This window comes from Schistocerca nitens, chromosome 1 (genome assembly GCF_023898315.1).
Source record: "Schistocerca nitens isolate TAMUIC-IGC-003100 chromosome 1, iqSchNite1.1, whole genome shotgun sequence".
In the NCBI taxonomy this organism is placed as follows: domain Eukaryota; kingdom Metazoa; phylum Arthropoda; class Insecta; order Orthoptera; family Acrididae; genus Schistocerca; species Schistocerca nitens.
This window is the reverse complement of record NC_064614.1, coordinates 675,032,011-675,052,356: the sequence shown is the minus strand read 5'-3', so window position 1 is coordinate 675,052,356 and position 20,346 is coordinate 675,032,011. Positions and strand designations below refer to the sequence as shown.

The window sequence follows — 20,346 nt, the reverse complement described above, 5'->3', positions numbered from 1 at the left end:
ATCCATGCCCGAGGCAGGATTTGAATCTGCGACCGTAGCGGTCGCTCGGCTCCAGACTGTAGCGCCTAGAACCGCACGGCCACTCCGGCCGGCACGTCTCGATCCCTGAGTCAACAGATGGGGACGTTTGCAAGACAACAACCATCTGCACGAACAGTTCGACGACGTTTGCAGCTGCATGGACTATCAGCTCGGAGACCATGGCTGCGGTTACCCTTGACGCTGCATCACAGGCAGGAGCGCATGCGATGGTGTACTCAACGACGAACCTTGGTGCACGAATGGCAAAACGTCATTTTTTCGGATGAATCCAGGTTCTGTTTACAGCATAATGATGGTCGCATCCGTGTTTGGCGACATAGCGGTGAACGCACATTGGAAGCGTGTATTCGTCATCGCCGTACTGGCGTATCATCCGGCATGATTGTATGGGGTGCCATCGGTTACACGTCCCGGTCACCTCTTGTCCTCATTGACGGCACTTTGAACAGTGGACGTTACATTTCAAATGTGTTACGACACGTGGTTCTACCCTTCATTCGATCCCTACGAAACCCTACATTTCAGGAGGATAATGCACGACCACATGTTGCAGGTCATGTATGGGCCTTTCTGGATACAAAAAATGTTCGACTGCTGCCCTGGCCAGCACATTCTTCAGATCTCTCACCAATTGAAAACGTCGGCTCAATGGTGGCCGAGCAACTGGTTCGTCACAATACGCCAGTCACTACTCTTGATGAACTATGGTATCGTGTTTAAGCTGCATGGGCAGCTGCACCTGTACACGCCATCCAAGCTCTGTTTGACTCAGGTGGTTGTTCTGGATACTGATTTCTGAGGATCTATGCACCCAAATTGCGTGTAAAAGTAATCACATGTCTGTTCTAGTATAATATATTTTTCCAATTAATACCCGTTTATCATCTGCATTTGTTATTGGTGTAGCAATTTTAATGGCCAGTAATGTAGTTCCAAAATTAAATACGTCTTTAGGGCCACCACCGAATAAGCAATAGACCGCATGGCCTCGGATCCATGTGATGGCGTTACATTCAATGGAAAAGCCAACGTTTATTTGACAAAGTAGTAGACCGCAGCCTAAATAGAAGAACTGTACCGGGGACGCAAGGGGGAGCAAACGCTAATGCTTCAAGCAGCAAACTTGTGAATGTCGAATCAAAACGTCTTCAGCCATCTAAAACTCCAAATGTTATTTTATCCCAGCAAGCAGTTTCAGCGCTATATTGCATCATCGTCAGGACGTGACGTAAAACAAAAATTCCAATTCCAGTCCAGTCATAATAGAGGCCGGCATTCAGTGATGGGTCTCAGTATATTTCTTCTTAACACAGCGATCCCTTCGATCATCACTTGCCGTCCGATGTAGCGCTGAAACTTGTGCTCAAAGAAAATAACATCGGAAGGAGCTTTGATTCGACATTTATATTGAATAGCCGAAATCCCGCAACGACCAGTATCAAGATGGCGCCGCGCGGGATTAGCCGAGCGATCTCAGGCGCTGCAGTCATAGACTGTGCGGCTGGTTCCGGCGGAGGTTCGAGTCCTCCGTCGGGCATGGGTGTGTGTGATTGTCCTTAGGATAATTTAGGTTAAGTAGTGTGTAAGCCTAGGGACTGATGACTGTTCACACACATCTGAACATTTTTGAACAAAGATGGCAAGCTTGCTGGTGGTGCAGCGATGCCATAACTGTTAATGTGAACAGACAGGGCCACCGCTCTATCGTTAACACCACGCTATATTTGTAACTGTCCGAAATTTAGCACAACCTTTCCTCCCACTCTAGAAGTCCAAAACTATGTCTTCACAAACTGTTATCCAACTTAAATTCGTATCCTAACCTTTGTCTACACAGAACCTAATTTTAACTGAACTGTAACTGATATGAATGCAATTTGTATTAAATACGCAGCTAATAATCTGGCTCTAATCAAAATTTCCACTTACGTAGCATCTTGACAACATTGTTACAGATTTCTAAAAAATACAACAGCAAAGTGCAAGCGGCCAGCGGCAAAGCTAGATTTCTGTTTCTAAATACATTTACGAACTGCTGCACATGGTAATGCGTAATGATAAACTGTGGGGTGGGGGATACTTGTCGCTATGAAATGATATTCCAAGCAATGATTTCAGAATGTAGTACGTAGTCAAGAAAAAGACAGTAAAACTTCGCGTGACCTTCGCACATAACATTGTTCTTAACAGTACGGTGCCTAACAAAGTGAACAATGATTTAAAAAGGGTACAATGTTAACAGAGAATTTCTATAAAAACCAAATAGTTAAATCAGTTAATACGTTAGTTCGTGACGCAGGGAAGTGGGGCGGTTCTTTGTCTCAGCTCTGAGCAAGTTAACTAGCTGAAAAGAATCATTCCTAGCTGCACAGTGCTGCAGTCTTACCTCAAACTTCTTCTCTTCAAAAATAATAACATTCTTCAAAATACATATTCTCTTCGCTTTCTAATGTGTTCATCTTACTCATAATTGGTGTCCTTTACAATCAATCTTTCTTCGTCTAACGGTTACCATCACATGTCAACACAGTGTTACTGAATATGTACACCACCTACCACACTTCAACTACATCTACATCTACGTGATTACTCTGCTGTTCACAATAAAGTGCCTGGCAGAGGGTTCAATGAACCACCTTCAAGCTGTCTCTCTACCGTTCCACCCTCGAACGGCACACGGAAAAGAACGAGCACTTAATTTTTTCTGTGCGAGCCCTGATTTCTCTTATTTTATCGTGACGATAATTTCTCCCTGTATAGGTGGGTACCAACAGAATGTTTTCGCAATCGGAGGAGAAAACTGGTGATTGAAATGTCATGAATATATGACACTACGCAAATGCAAAGACTGTACAAAGAAAAGGGCAAAGATTGTCTGACGTGCATGTCGATGACATAAAAAACTCAAAATAACATGACCACGTCGTATATGCTCCACCTCTCCGCAGCAGAAGTTCGTACGAGGGTCATTTCAGATAGGAATGGGCAAGGATGAAATTCAAAACGTGAATAGGAACATATAAAACATGTTACAAACCCAAAGAGAAAAATAGTTTTGCAGGTACATGAATTAAAGAATTATAAGCAAAAATCTTTACAAAATTCAAGAATACAGAAAGAACGTAATCAATAAAATTCATCACTTGTAGGTTATTAATTTCTCATGACGTTTATAACAACGTTCTGCAAGGGGCTAATTTTAAAATTGATATGTCACATTTTGTACTGAAGTAGTATTGGTGATCTGCACTGACTTTCTTTGTTTCATTTTCTTTTTTTTAGCACACAGGAAGTAGGTTAGAGTGTCTATATCACACAAGACCTACATTTCTGAAGCACCGTCACATATGGCAGTAGTAATTTGCACGATAAAAGTAGGTAGAAGTGTGTCTTTCTCACAAACGACCAGACTTTCTTTAGCTCGTTGCAATAATGTCACTGTTGTGGGAAGTTGTCTGGAAGCACACTCAGTGAGACTAAACACAGTTCTCAGCTGGCAATCCACACACGCGGTAAGAGTAATATGTTGTAATATATGCTTCATTGTAGATTGTAGATCCATTGATAACTCCAAAGCCGTCTTGTAGTATCGAAGAGTTACTTATGAAAGTCAATTGCAGCTTGTATCAGTGAATAATGCCAGCATGAGACAGACAATAGTTCAGTATATGATCAGTAGAGATTTTCTTATGCCCTGGAAAGACTCAATTATTTGTGGTGAATGGTCGATCAGTCACAATTTGTTATATTTACAATACACAGTTACCTATAATAAGACAGGAGTAACATCATCTTACATCGTTGTACACATGAAATGCATGTGTAGTGTAATGGTAACAACAGATTTCTATGTGTATAAAACAAACCAGGATAAAAATAGCCTCTAGGTTTCACAATAATGAATAACAGGAAAACAGAGAAGTAAATCATGTGAAACGGTATACAGTAATAGGCATGATAGTAAACATTTATAATATCTATAAAGAATGACCATCTGACGACTCTAAATCTATTCAAATACACAAGTTTATGTGTGAACATTAGTGAAATAAACAAAGGTATGCAGAGTAGGGTAGAAAGAGACACATAAGGTTAGTGATCACACACAGATGAGGATAACACGAACACAAAATTAAGAAAAAAATGGATCAGGGAGAAATCAAGGTTCACATCAAAGGCTACTTTGTGCAGACAGTCAAACATCAGTCTATGATTAAACCTAATACGGACTGTAATTAGCATGCTATGTAATTATACTTCATGCTTCACGTCGTGCATCTTTTAATCCTTTTGCCTATAATTTTATGAAACTTCGAAAAGATATATGTATTGGAAGTATCTATCATACACTTAAGACCCAAAGAAATTGGCACACCTGCTTAATGTGTAGGGCACACGCGAGCACGCAGAAGTGCCGCAACACGACTTGGCGTGGACTCGACTAATGTCTGAAGTAGTGCTGGACCGAATTGACACCATGAATCCTGAAGGACTGTCCATAAATTCGTATGAGTACGAGGGGGTGGAGGTCTTTTCTGAACAGCCCGTTGCAAGGCATTCCAGATGTGCTCAATAATGTTCATGCTGAGGAGTCTGGTGGCTAGCGAAAGTGTTTAAAGTCAGAAGAGAGTTCCTGAAGCCACTCTGTAGCACTTCTGGACGTGTTGGGTGTCGCATTGTCCTGCTGGAATTGTCCAAATCCGTCGGAATGCACAATGGACGTGAAGGGATGCCGGTGATTAGACAAGTGGTTTAGGTACTTGTCACCTGTCAGAGTCGTATATAAACGTATCAGGGGCTCCATATCACTCCAACTGCACACCCCCCCCCCCCCACACCTTTGCAGAGCCTCCGCCAGCTTGAACAGTCCCCTGTTGGCGTGCAGGTTCCATGGATTTATGAGGTGTCTCCATACCCGTACACGTCCATAGGCTCGATACAATTTGAAATGAGACTCGTCCGACCAGGCAACATGTTTCCAGTAATAAACAGTACAATGTCGATGTTGATGGACCCAGTCGAGGCGTAAATCTTTGTGTCGTATAGTCATCAAGGGTGCACGAGTAGGCCTTCGACTGCGAATGCCCATACCGATGATCTTTCGTTGAATGGTTCTCACGCTGACACTTGCTGATGGCGCATCATTGAAATCTGCAGCAATCTGGGAAATTGTTGCTTTTCTGTCACGTTGTAAGATTCTCTTCAGTCGTCGTTGATCCCGTCCTTGCAGGATCTTTTTCCGGCCGCGGCGATGTCGGAGATTTGATGTTTTACCAGATTCCTGATATTCACGGAACACCCGTGAAACGATCGTCTAAGGGGAAATCCCCACTTCATCGCTACTTCCCGTCGCTCGTTCGCCGACTATAGCACTGCGTTCAAACTACTTAAATCTTGATAACCTGTCACTGAAGCAGCAGTAACCGATCTAACCTCTACGCCAGACAGGCGTTGCCGACCTCAGAGCTGTATTCTAACTGTTTACACATCTCTGTATTTGAAAACGCATGCCTACACCAGTTCCTTTGGCGCTTCAGCGAGTGTTTCATATATTCTCATAAGTTTGTATTATTTAGCTCCATTATTGTACCTAACCATTTGTCATCTTTGTCCTACTTAGTTATTTCTCATTTTTGCCCTAACTAATCATTTCTCATATTTGCCCTACGTACTCATTTCATCTTTGTAAGCAGTTCTTTGCTCCTTCTTACAGTTTTCTCATTGTCTACAGTACTATACTCAACATAATTATTATATTAATCATGCCACATCCTATGGTAACAAGTTATACAGAAAATATGCATTATACAGAAACTCAATAAATACCATAAATGTAAAAGGCAAATACAACCTAAAGCAATGTATGTTATTATGTTACATCATATGTAAAGACAACAATACAGTTTGTTTGCAATGCATATGTTAACGGAAAAATATTTAGAAAATAATCTTATTCTATGCCATAACAAACCGAGTAAAGATTAAAGTAAAAAAAAATCGTTATTAACATTCCTTTTACCTTTTAAAGTTCTTATTTTTATTCTGCCTGTAATTTAATGAGAGTTTTATTAATGTGATTGCGTATTATTATTAATTGACTTTTGTTTATGGTTTGATTTAGAGATTCCTTTTTACTGTTTGCTCCTTTTATCTAAGTTGGTTTTTTTTAATTATGTTTGCTGTGGTTATAAAGTCTATATTGCTTACTGTTCTCCGTAAGTTAATGAATACGGTAATACCAAATGCGTTTCTTAGAAGCAGATCTCGTTAAGTATTCTTGCTGGAACTTCTTCCACCTGAAATCGTTCTACGGAAATCGATCGCTACGGCCAAGCTGTGTCCTGTGTATGGAATGTGGCGTCCAACTTTAGTTCGTGAAATTATTTAGGTCTTCGGAGAAATATTATCGAAGAATCCCAAAACCGTGTAAAACTGCAAGCTCACATAACACTTCCGAACGACTTGCGTCTTTATAATCACTGAATATTTCTTTCTAAATGATTAAGAGTTATGAAATCTACACACATGATACTCCTTTTGTGCGTCTATATGTATTTATTTTCTTCAGTAGCATTAAACATAGATTACTGCCTGAATGGCGGCTTCCAATAATCTCCTCATAATCCGACACAGAACATCTCTCTTCCAATGTCCAACATGGAATAATTACCTATTTGCTGTAGCTTCATACAGTCTGTATATCTTTGTTATCGAGTTCGCACGGAGTTGCTTAAATTCCACAGAATATTTATCTCTCGCACAGGTAGCTTACATTTATCGTCGTATTAATAGTCCGTCGCACTATGTTTAAGAGTTTCTGCATCACAAAACGCTACAACATCCTGCATATTGTCCATCCATGACGCATCTCACGAGCAGTGAATTTCATTTTCACTTCCCAAGAATTTAAATTTTCCCAAACACCTAGATTTTTGTGAGATCGTTTCATACATATGAAAAGTTTACCTGTTAGACAAAGAAAAGGCAAGTTAGTTCCACAGAATTCAGTAGAAGCTAAATTTTCGTGCGCATGTAGTCATATACAAATCAGAACAAAACTGTCATTCATCACTATAAACAAGAAAATAGACACTAACAGAAAGGCAAATCACAAAAAGTTCAATGAGATACCATATACTAAAAGAGTGTGTCACAGTACAGAGTTGCAGTCAGTGCTGAGCTACATCTTTGCAAAATATTTTCCGTGCACAAATAGAAACAAAAATATATACTTCTCGGAGTATTGTAAATTATAGTTTTATGTTGTGTTGCTTTGATGAAAAAAATGACGGTATATGTTTAGTAAAATGGTTCAGTAGTTTATATCAAATAATCACAAACTCCACACCAAAGACATAATTGTGTTGTCCAGAGTCACGTTACCTTCATTCAGTGTTGAACTCCAGACACATCTTTCCAAAAACTGACCTTTTACGCTTATAAACAAGTTATGCATCACGAAGGCATAAAAATTTAATGTAACAAAAAACAGGATCCCTATGCCCTAACCGTTACCCACTCACTCTTTCTTTGCATTAATCATAATAATCATTATATATATGAAGATGGTATCTGTTCTTTTAGACATGTCCGAAAGAACAGATACCATCGGTGACCATGCAGCTCGTTAGAATGAAATTACAATGACCTGCATACCCCTAGCTGCATACAGGCGTTGATATAAGTCCCGTTGACTTATATCAACGCCTGTATGCTCCTAGGGGTATGCAGGTCATTCTAATAATAATCATTGCCTCGTACTACTACAGTAATCTCATATTGCTATACAGGGTGAAGCGAAATTCGCGCGCTCGGGCTTTGCAGCGAAACTCCTCACATGCCAGCGGTAAAAAAAGTCTTTCACAAGATTTCATCCGCCAGGAAAAGGAAGTTAAAGAGTGGCAATCTGGCAACACTGTAACTAAATGTATGGTAACTACCTCTGTCAACACGTCTTGCACATGCTGTACAATTGGTGCAGTGGATAGAGTTTTGGGTGAGCATACAAGAGGTCAAGGGTTCGATCCTGGGTTGGGGGGGCATTTTTTTTTATTTGCTAATTTCATTCTGACATTTCATACAGTAATATACACCGTTCCTTAGGTCACATGTATCATAAGTTTTAACATTTTGCGACGCTGAACACAACAAATACGTGGTTAGACAAATAATAAGCAGACATTTGAAACAAATGACCTGTCATACGACAGAATAACTACAAAAACAATATCAATTTCGAGATGATAAAGATGATAACAGAGTAAAATAACAAAACATGTACTTGTCATTTATACTACATGTAATATGAGCGTTCAGATGTCGCACATTACCAACCAGTCACAATAATAATGTCCATATTAATGACCACATGACCTTAACAACAGACTATGTTGTCTTCAGAACAACAAATGCTCAAAGCGACCTCCCTGCACGTCCAAACATTGTGTACCCGCCAGATCATACAGCTCTGGACCCTTCGCAGGAAAGCTTCATCCACTGTAACAAGAGCAGCATGAAGACGTGCCACCATTTCTTCCACATTCGTCGGCGTAGTAGAGTACACGTGCTCCTTCAGGCGTCCCCACAGGAACCATTTCCCTGGAAATGTTCGGTCCAAATGCTATTGCAGATTAATTCTAGAGTGTGGAGGTGCACCATCATGTTGGAATCACATACTCTGCTGAACGTGTAGTGGAACATCTTCCATCTACGTGTACTTCGCTGAGGTTCTTGGTGTATGACCTCCAGAATAACTTTCTCAGTAGCTGGAGTAATGCGAGTCCATGGACGACCTCAGTCACGCGATGGTGAAAGGAGAGAACCTGACTGCCGAAGGCACAGCTCCAGATGAGGAAACATATTTTTATTTGGATGGCATCGATGTGGATATCTACCAGCATATTCATGAGTGGCAACATCAGACCGGTTTTCAGATACACTAATGACCTGAAGCACATCCACATATTCATCGTTTGTGTATGCCATAATCTACCACACTGGTTTAGAGGTTTACAATATGAAAATTAGATACATGGACACACGTACAGTGGAGTCCGTCAGGGGTGGGTTACTCCGCTCGCAGCTAGTCCCTGTCTGGAGGACAGCGCATACTTGTACAGTATACACATGCCTTCAGTCCTGAGCGCTGTTCCACCTGACGTGCATTACCCCTCTGACAGATATTGTTCTGCATGATTCATCCCAACACCACTAATTGTGAAATGTTCGGTTTCTAATTACTCTGTATCCCCAACGGTACAAGACATGATGTCGCCACAATCCCATCGATAGAATAATAATAACAATAATAACGCATTGAGATACGTATCTTGTCAAGATGTTAAAATTAAATGTTAATTACGACGTGACAGCAGGTTGACAGGTCGATCAGTGGAACAACAACATTTACGATCTTATTAAAGCAGTGACAGTTATAGAACAGTCCACTAACGACGCAATATGGACGTCACATCAATGGTTCAAAATGGTTCAAATGGCTCTGAGCACTATGGGACTTAACATCTATGGTCATCAGTCCCCTAGAACTTAGAACTACTTAAACCTAACTAACCTAAGGACATCACGCAACACCCAGCCATCACGAGGCAGAGAAAATCCCTGACCCCGCCGGGAATCGAACCCGGGAACCCGGGCGTGGGAAGCGAGAACGCTACCGCACGACCACGAGATGCGGGCGTCGTCACATCAATCTAGACGTACTTGAGAAAGGCAATAAAGCCGAAACAGTCTGTCGTAATTGTAAATGAAAATTACTCATTATAAGCCGCTATTTGATGTATCTACTGTAACAACCATGTCGTTATCAGACATACGAGTATATTACGCTGCTGGCCCTAAGGAAGAAAAAAAGAATCTTATTTTTTTTTAGAAATTATTTATTCTTATTCTGATTCTAGATGAATTACCAAGTTCGTAGCGGTTTGTTTAGCATACACGTCGTGGCAGGATATCGCTCGAGTTGTGAGATGAATATAGTTTGTTGCTCGACGATGTTGTTGTTGTTTTCAGCCCAGAAGCTGGTTTGATGCAGCTCTCCTTGCTACTCTATCCTGTGTGCTTCATCTCCCAGTACTTACTGCTACCTACATCCTTCTGAATCTGCTTAGTGTATTCCTCTCTTGGTCTCCCTCTACGATTTTTACCCTCCAAGCTGCCCTCCAATGCTAAATTTGTGATCCCTTGATACCTCAGAACATGTCCTACCAACCGGTCCCTTCTTCTTGTCAAGTTGTGCCACAAACTCCTCTCCTCCCCAATTCTATTCAATACCTCCTCTTTAGTTATGTGGTCTACCCATCTAATCTTCAGCATTCTTCTGTAGCACCACATTTCGAAAGCTTCTATTCTCTTCTTCTTCTTCATCATCATCATCATCATCATTTAAGACTGATTATGCCTTTCAGCGTTCAGTCTCGAGCATAGCCCCCTTATAAAATTCCTCCATGATCCCCTATTCAGTGCTAACATTGGTCCCTCTTCTGATGTTAAACCTATTACTTCAAAATCATTCTTAACCGAATCCAGGTACCTTCTCCTTGGTCTGCCCCGACTCCTCCTACCCTCTACTGCTGAACCCATGTGTCTCTTGGGTAACCTTGCTTCTCCCATGCGTGTAACATGACCCCACCATCTAAGGCTGTTCGCCATGACTGCTACATCTATAGAGTTCATTCCCAATTTTTCTTTGATTTCCTCATTGTGGACACCCTCCTGCCATTTTTACCATCTACTAGTACCTGCAATCATACTAGCTACTTTCATATCCGTTACCTCAACCTTGTTGATAAGGTAACCTGAATCCACCCAGCTTTCGCTCCCATACAACAAAGTTGGTCGAAAGATTGAACGGTGCACAGATAACAGTCTTGGTACTGTCTTCCTTTTTGCAGAAGAGAGTAGATCGTAGCTGAGCGCTCACTGCATTAGCTTTTCTATACCCCGCTTCCAGTTCTTTCACTATGTTGGCATCCTGTGAGAATATGTATCCTAAGTACTTGAAACCGTCCACCTGTTCTAACTTTGTTCCTCCTATTTGGCACTCAATCCATTTATATTTCTTTCCCACTGACATTACTTTCGTTTTGTAGATGCTAATCTTCATACCATAGTCTTTACATTTCTGATCTAGCTCTGAAATATTACTCTGCAAGCTTTCAATCGAATCTGCCATCACAACTAAGTCATCCGCATATGGAAGACTGCTTATTTTGTGTTCACATATCTTAATCTCACCCAGCCAGTCAATTGTTTTCAACTTCTGATCCATAAATAGTATGAACAACAGTGGAGACAGGTTGCAGCCTTGTCTTACCCCTGAAACTACTCTGAACCATGAACTCAATTTACCATCAACTCTAACTGCTGCCTGACGATCCATGTAAAGACCTTTAATTGCTTGCAAAAGTTTGCCTCCAATTCCATAATCTCGTAGAACAGACTATAACTTCCTCCTAGGAACCCGGCCATATGCTTTTTCTAGATCTATAAAGCATAGATACAATTCCCTGTTCCACTCATAACACTTCTCCATTATTTGCCGTAAGATAAAGATCTGGTCCTGACAACCTCTAAGAGGCCTAAACCCACAGTGATTTTCATCCAATTGGTCCTCAACTAATACTCGCACTTTCCTTTCAATAATACCTGAGAAGATTTTACCCACAACGCTGATTAAAGAGATACCTCTGTAGTTGTTACAATCTTTTCTGTTTCCATGTTTAAAGATTGGTGTTATTACTGCTTTTGTCCAGTCTGATGGAACCTGTCCCGACTCCCAGGCCATTTCAATTAGCCCGTGTAGCCATTTAAGACCTGACATTCCACTGTATTTGATGAGTTCCGACTTAATTTCATCCACCCCAGCTGCTTTATTGCACTGCAATCTATTGACCATTTTCTCCACTTCCCCAAATGTGATCCTATTTCCATCATCATTCCTATCCCATTGTACCTCGAAATCTGAAACATTACTGATCGCATTTTCACCTACATTGCGCAACTCTTCAAAATATTCCCTCCATCTGCCCAAGGAATCCACAGGATTCACCAGCAGTTTTCCTGACCTGTCCAAAATACTTGTCATTTCCTTCTTACCTCCCTTTCGAAGACTGCTAATTACACTCCAGAATGGTCTTCCAGCAGCTTGACCCATAGTCTCCAACCTGTTTCCAAAGTTTTCCAAAGATTTCTTCTTGGATGCTGCAATTATCTGTTTGGCTTTGTTTCTTTCTTCAACATAACTTTCTCTGTCTACCTGAGTTCTAGTATGTATCCATTTTTGATACGCCTTCTTTTTCCTTTTACAGGCTGCCTTGACTGTGTCACTCCACCAAGCTGTTTGCTTCATCCTACTTTTACACACTACTGTTCCAAGACATTCTTTAGCCACTTCTAGTACTGTGTCCCCGTACCGTGTCCATTCCTTTTCCAATGACTGTAATTGACTACATTCAACTAACTGGTACCTTTCTGAGATCACTGTTACGTACTTGTGCCTGAGTTCCTTATCCTGAAGTTTATCCACTCTTATCCTCCTACATATGGACCTGACCTCCTGCACTTTCGGACTCACAATCCCAATTTCACTGCAGATTGAATAATGATTAGTGTCATCAAAGAATCTCCTGAATACACGTGTGTCCCTCACAGCCTTCCTGAATTCCTGATCTGTTATTATATAGTCAATGACAGATCTGGTTCCCCTGCCTTCCCAAGTATACCGGTGAATGTTCTTATGTTTAAAAAAGGAGTTTGTGATTACTAAGCCCATACTGGCACAGAAATCCAAGAGTTGTTTCCCGTTCCTGTTGGCCTCCATATCCTCCCCAAATTTACCCATAACCTTTTCATACCCTTCTGTTCGATTTCCAATCCTGGCATTAACATCACCCATGAGCAGAACACTGTCCTTGTCCTTTACTCTAACAACTACATCACTCAGTGCCTCATAAAAACTATCCATATTATCCTGATATATCCCTTCACAATGCGAATATACTGACACAATCCAAATTTTCTTGCTAGACACTGTCAAATCTATCCACATAAGTCGTTCGTTTACATACCTTATTGCAACTACGCTGGGTTCCATTTCTTTCCTGATGTAAAGCCCTAAATCCCATTGTGCTATTCCTGCTTAGACTACTGACAGGTAGACCTTGTATTCTTCCACTTCCTCTTCTTTCTCACCCCTTACCCGAATGTCACTAACAGCTAAAACGTCCAGTCCCATCTTACTTGCAGCCTCTGCCAGCTCTACCTGCTTCCCAGAGTAGCCCCCATTGATATTAATAGCTCCCCATCTCATTACCATTTGTTTGCAAAGTCGTATCTTAGGAGTCCCTGGTTTATCAGTTAGAGGTGGGACTCCGTCAGCTCCAAAGGTCCGAGTCATTTTGCTCTGATTGTTACCAGCATCATATTTAAAGTACCAGGGAAGCAGGTTGCTAGGCTTACTTGCCACGAGTCCCATTGAATTTTACCCCTAACGATTGAGGGACTAACCGGTGGATTTGGTAGTCTTTGCCGTATGAGCACAAAGGTGACCACGACTCAGATGCCCAGCCTTATTCCAAAGTAACTGGTATCCCGACTGTCTGGACCTCTTACTTGGCCACTCATACGTTGCCCATGGTTCATGAACTAGGACATGACTACAGGTACCCACACCATGAACCTCTTCTTGTCCAAACTATTTATCATCCATGTTTCACTTCCATACATGGCTACACTCCATACGAATACTTTCAGAAACGACTTCCTGACACTTAAATCTATACTCGATGTTAACAAATTTCTCTTCTTCAGAAACGCTTTCCTTGCCATTGCCAGTCTACATTTTATATCCTCTCTACTTCGACCATCATCAGTTATTTTGCTCCCCAAATAGCAAAACTCCTTTACTACTTTAAGTGTCTCATTTCCTAATCTAATTCCCTCAGCATCACCTGATTTAATTCGACTACGTTCCATTACCCTTGTTTTGCCTTTGTTGATGTTCATCTTATATCCTCCTTTCAAGACACTGTCCATTCCGTTCAACTGCTCTTCCAAGTCCTTTGCGGTCTCTGACAGAATTACAATGTCTTCGGCGAACCTCAACGTTTTTATTTCTTCTCCATGAATTTTAATACCTACTCCGAATTTTTCTTTTGTTTCCTTTACTGCTTGCTCAATATACAGATTGAATAACATCGGGGAGAGGCTACAACCCTGTCTCACTCCCCTCCCAAACGCTGCTTCCCTTTCACGCCCCTCGACTGTTATAACTGCCATCTGGTTTCTGTACAAATTGTAAATAGCCTTTCGCTCCCTGTATTTTACCCATGCCAACTTTAAAATTTGAAAGAGAGTATTCCAGTCAACATTGTCAAAAGCTTTCTCTAAGTCTACAAATGCTAGAAATGTAGGTTTGCCTTTCCTTAAGCTATTTTCTAAGATAAGTCGCAGGGTCAGTATTGCCTCATGTGTTCCAACATTTCTGCGGAATCCAAACTGATCATCGCCGAGGTCAGCTTCTACCAGTTTTTCCATTCGTCTGTAAATAATTCGCGTTAGTATTTTGCAGCTGTGACTTATTAAACTGATAGTTCAGTAATTTTCACATCTGTCAACACCTGCTTCCTTTGCCATTGGAATTATTATATTCTTCTTGAAGTCTGAGGGTGTTTCGCCTGTCTCATACATCTTGCTCACCAGATGGTAGAGTTTTGTCAGGACTGGCTCTCCCAAGGCTGTCAGTAGTTCCAATGGAATGTTGTCTACTCCCAGGGCCTTGTTTCGACTCAGGTCTTTCAGTGCTCTGTCAAACTCTTAACGCAGTATCGTATCTCCCATTTCATCTTTATCTACATCCTCTTCCATTTCCATAATATTGTCCTCAAGTACTTCGCCCTTGTATAGACCCTCTATATACTCCTTCCACGTTTCTGCTTTCCCTTCTTTGCTTAGAACTGGGTTTCCATCTGAGCTGTTGATATTCATACAAGTGGCTCTCTTTTCTCCAAAGATCTCTTTAATTTTCCTGTAGGCAGTATCTATCTTACCCCTAGTGAGATAAGCCTCTACATCCTTACATTTGTCCTCTAGCCATCCCTGCTTAGCCATTTTGCACGTCCTGTCGATCTCATTTTTGAGACGTTTCTATTCCCTTTTGCCTGCTTCATTTACTAAGTTTTTATATTTTCCCCTTTCATCAATTAAATTCAATATTTCGTCTGTTACCCAAGGATTTCTACTACCCCTCGTCTCTTTACCTACTTGATCCTCTGCTGCCTTCACTACTTCATCCCTCAGAGCTACCCACTCTTCTTCTACTGTATTTCTTTCCCCATTCCTGTCAATTGTTCCCTTATGCTCTCCCTGAAACTCTGTACAACCTCTGGTTTAGTCAGTTTATCCAGGTCCCATCTCCTTAAATTCCCACCTTTTTGCAGTTTCTTCAGTTTTAATCTACAGTTCATAACCAATAGATTGTGGTCAGAGTCCACATCTGCCCCTGGAAATGTCTTACAATTTCAAATCTGGTTCCTAAATCTCTGTCTTACCATTATATAATCTATCTGATACATTCTAGTATCTCCAGGGGTCTTCCATGTATACAACCATCTTTAATGATTCTTGAACCAAGTGTTAGCTATGATTAAGTTATGCTCAGTGCAAAATTCTACCAGACGGCTTCCTCTTTCATTTGTCTCCACCAATCCATATTCACCCACTATGTTTCCTTCTCTCCCTTTTCCTACTCTCGAATTCCAGTCACCCATGACTATTAAATTTTCGTCTCCCTTCACTACCTGAATAATTTCTTTTATCTTATCATACATTTTATCAATTTCTTCATCATCTGCAGAACTAGTTGGCATATAAACTTCTACTATTGTAGTAGGCATGGGCTGTTGGTAGTAGCTTACCCACACTCCTATTTTTTATTCATTATTAAACCTACTCCTGCATTACCCCTATTTGATTTTGTATTTATAACCCTGTATTCACCTGACCAAAAGTCTTGTTCCTCCTGCCACCGAACTTCACTAATTCCCACTATATCTAACTTCAACCTATCCATTTCCCTTTTAAAATTTTCTAATCTACCTGCCCGATTAAGGGATCTCGATGATAGTCACCCGATTCTTGTCAAAAGATGCCTGCTTCGCGACGTGAATCGGTCTGGCATGCGGCGGAATAGCATCGTTTATCACTAACTGTTGCTGTGCGCTGTCAGGCAATAAATATTTTAGAAACCGATGAATGTAATTCTCTTCGTAAAAACTATATGCGCGACTTGTATTATTACGAATGTACTCGGATGGAATTTGTGATGCATTATGTGTGAAAAAACATAAACATTTTATTTCTTCTCCTTGTTTTGAGAACCAGTCTTGAAATGTTAATGAAACTGAGTTACCTACCACTTCCATTTCTACTTCAGCGTCAATGAAATTCAGAACAGTTCTTTATTATTTAGGAAATCTACTCCTAATATTATTTCAGTGGACGAGAGAGGAACATTCAAGAAATTCATCGAAAATATTTAGCCTCGAAACAAGACGTCTAAATAGGTTTGAGGCTTCACGTCAACACTTTTTCCAGAAATCGCTCCTTGTATTTTCGGACAATCCGTTGTTGTCATACAATTGTGGAATGAAGTGTCACTGGCCACATAAATAGGGCTACCAGAGTCAAGGATAGCAGAAAGTGTAGAGTTGCCTACGGAAATGTATATCATTGTATGTACTACAGAGTTTTTCCAGCAGTCTATTCCACTAAAATGTCTCTGTTTTCAAAACGCACAAAGATCAAAGTTTCGACAGCGACGTGTTTTGTTTCATCCACAGAATCGCTTGCTGCCGAGTGGAGAGTCATTGTCTTGTATTTCTTTCTAGTCGTTGATTATCTCGTGGATTTGGTGATCTATCATTCTATTTCTTTCTGTCGCTTTGGGATTGCGCTTCTAGAATTTTGCTACTGGGAATTATGATGTTAATTAGGGTGCCTGTATTGGTTGCTACTTGTATAACTGTTGTGCGATGCATTTTGCGGATTCGATCTACCTGACGTGAACCCATGACAATTTGTATGATTATGATGCAAGTGAACGTAGTGTTATGACTGTGTTGATTATCATGATATATCTGGTTACCCTTGTTGCCATTATCGTATTATCTGTGATGTCTGTTATTTATTCATAATCAGGTCTCCGGAAATTACTTCTATAGCAATAACCATTATACACTCCTGGAAATTGAAATAAGAACACCGTGAATTCATTGTCCCAGGAAGGGGAAACTTTATTGACACATTCCTGGGGTCAGATACATCACATGATCACACTGACAGAACCACAGGCACATAGACACAGGCAACAGAGCATGCACAATGTCGGCACTAGTACAGTGTATATCCACCTTTCGCAGCAATGCAGGCTGCTATTCTCCCATGGAGACGATCGTAGAGATGCTGGATGTAGTCCTGTGGAACGGCTTGCCATGCCATTTCCACCTGGCGCCTCAGTTGGACCAGCGTTCGTGCTGGACGTGCAGACCGCGTGAGACGACGCTTCATCCAGTCCCAAACATGCTCAATGGGGGACAGATCCGGAGATCTTGCTGGCCAGGGTAGTTGACTTACACCTTCTAGAGCACGTTGGGTGGCACGGGATACATGCGGACGTGCATTGTCCTGTTGGAACAGCAAGTTCCCTTGCCGGTCTAGGAATGGTAGAACGATGGGTTCGATGACGGTTTGGATGTACCGTGCACTATTCAGTGTCCCCTCGACGATCACCAGTGGTGTACGGCCAGTGTAGGAGATCGCTCCCCACACCATGATGCCGGGTGTTGGCCCTGTGTGCCTCGGTCGTACGCAGTCCTGATTGTGGCGCTCACCTGAACGGCGCCAAACACGCATATGACCATCATTGGCACCAAGGCAGAAGCGACTCTCATCGCTGAAGACGACACGTCTCCATTCGTCCCTCCATTCACGCCTGTCGCGACACCACTGGAGGCGGCCTGCACGATGTTGGGGCGTGAGCGGAAGACGGCCTAACGGTGTGCGGGACCGTAGCCCAGCTTCATGGAGACGGTTGCGAATGGTCCTCGCCGATACCCCAGGAGCAACAGTGTCCCTAATTTGCTGGGAAGTGGCGGTGCGGTCCCCTACGGCACTGCGTAGGATCCTACGGTCTTGGCGTGCAACAGTGCGTCGCTGCGTTTCGGTCCCAGGTCGACGGGCACGTGCACCTTCCGCCGACCACTGGCGACAACATCGATGTACTGTGGAGACCTCACGCCCCACGTGTTGAGCAATTCGGCGGTACGTCCACCCGGCCTCCCGCATGCCCACTATACGCCCTCGCTCAAAGTCCGTCAACTGCACATACGGTTCACGTCCACGCTGTCGCGGCATGCTACCAGTGTTAAAGACTGCGATGGAGCTCCGCATGCCACGGCAAACTGGCTGACACTGACGGCGGCGGTGCACAAATGCTGCGCAGCTAGCGCCATTCGACGGCCAACACCGCGGTTCCTGGTGTGTCCGCTGTGCCGTGCGTGTGATCATTGCTTGTACAGCCCTCTCGCAGTGTCCGGAGCAAGTATGGTGGGTCTGACACACCGGTGTCAATGTGTTCTTTTTTCCATTTCCAGGAGTGTATAACTGCGAGAATTGTGCGTCACAAGGACGATGTTGGTTATCCCTTCTGTAATTATTTCTGTGATTATGTATGTTATGTGATTTCCCATAGCTTTTTTTACGCGCCTTGTGAAATCATCAAGCGTCTCACACTTCCTGTTGTGACTGTTATTGTGTCTTTCGGTTAAACCGAATCACTGTCCAGTTCCAATGCCTTGAGTAATGTTTGAAATGCTTGTAAGTCATCTTTACATCCACCGGCCAAAATTACATGTCTCAAATGTGTCAAAATACAATGTAAATTCAGAAATAGATGAAGATTACTTAGAAAATCTAATTATAGAAGCAGAAATTGTTTTGACAACGGAAGACAGGAATGAAAATAGCAGTGTCAACATTAGATTAACTAGAGAACTAGTAAAAAAAGACATCCAGAATATAATAACCGGAATAAAAACACAACAACACAAAAACAAAAACAAAACACAGAATCTGCAACACTCAGAAAACTTAGGAGAAAACTTCAAAATTAAAATGTTATCATTTCAAAAGCAGACAAGGGAACACAGAGTACTGATAGACAAAGGACAATACATTGAGAAAACACAAGAATTCATCTCACAAAATAACATTACAAAATGAAAATCAGATCCAACAAACAGATTCCATACAAAAGTAAAAATCACTCTGAGAAATATTGACATCATACTGGATAACACAGAGAAAAGAAAGTTGACATAGATCAGTCCCACTGCACTGGTCCTCCGAAGCCAACCAAAAATCCACAAACCAAACCTTCCTGTGAGGCCAATACTGGATTTCAGAAAATCTCCCACTTACAAGCTTGCAGCATACATGTTAAAAGTACTGTCTGAAAATTTCAAAGTACAAGAAGACAGAACCATTAAAAACACTACAAAGCTAATACAACAAATAAAAGATATAGAAATCCAGACACAGCAACACTCCTCTCATTTGATATAGAAAACATGTATTCCAACATACCAGTACCAGAAACAATAGAAATTATACATAAGAACCTGAAAACTTATAGCAACCTCCCTGATGAACAGATCAAGGAAATGTGCACACTAATAAAGCTCATAACAGAACAAAAACACTTCTGTTTCAATAATGTATTTTATTTACAAGAAGATTGTATTACCAATGGGGTCCCCAGTTTCAGAAGCCTTAGCAAGTATTTTTGTAAACCACATTCAATAGATCATTTTCACAAAAATAGTAACAAAAGAATATAACATATTATATTGGTTCAGGTACATGGATGACATCTTTTGCTTAACAGATGATCCACAAACAAAAATTGAAAAACTACATACTGACATCAACAAGATACATAAAAATATAAAATTCGCAATTGAAAGAGAACAGTCCGCATCTCGTGGTCTCACGGTCGCGTTCTCGCTTCCCGAGCCCGGGTTCCCGGGTTCGATTCCCGGCGGGGTCAGGGATTTTCTCTGCCTCGTGATGACTGGGTGTTGTGTGATGTCCTTACGTTAGTTAGGTTTAAGTAGTTCTAAGTTCTAGGGGACTGATGACCATAGATGTTGAGTCCCATAGTGCTCAGAGCCATTTGAACTATTTTTTTGAAAGAGAACAGAACCTCAAAATTAACTTCCTGGATATGGC

The 20,346-nt window shown here is 41.5% G+C and overlaps 1 protein-coding gene across 1 annotated transcript in view; it reads right to left on the bottom strand.

Moving 5' to 3' along the window:
- Nucleotides 1–20,346, bottom strand: part of LOC126194807 (uncharacterized) — a 184,294-nt gene that overhangs the window by 81,780 nt on the left and 82,168 nt on the right. The window lies entirely within an intron of this gene.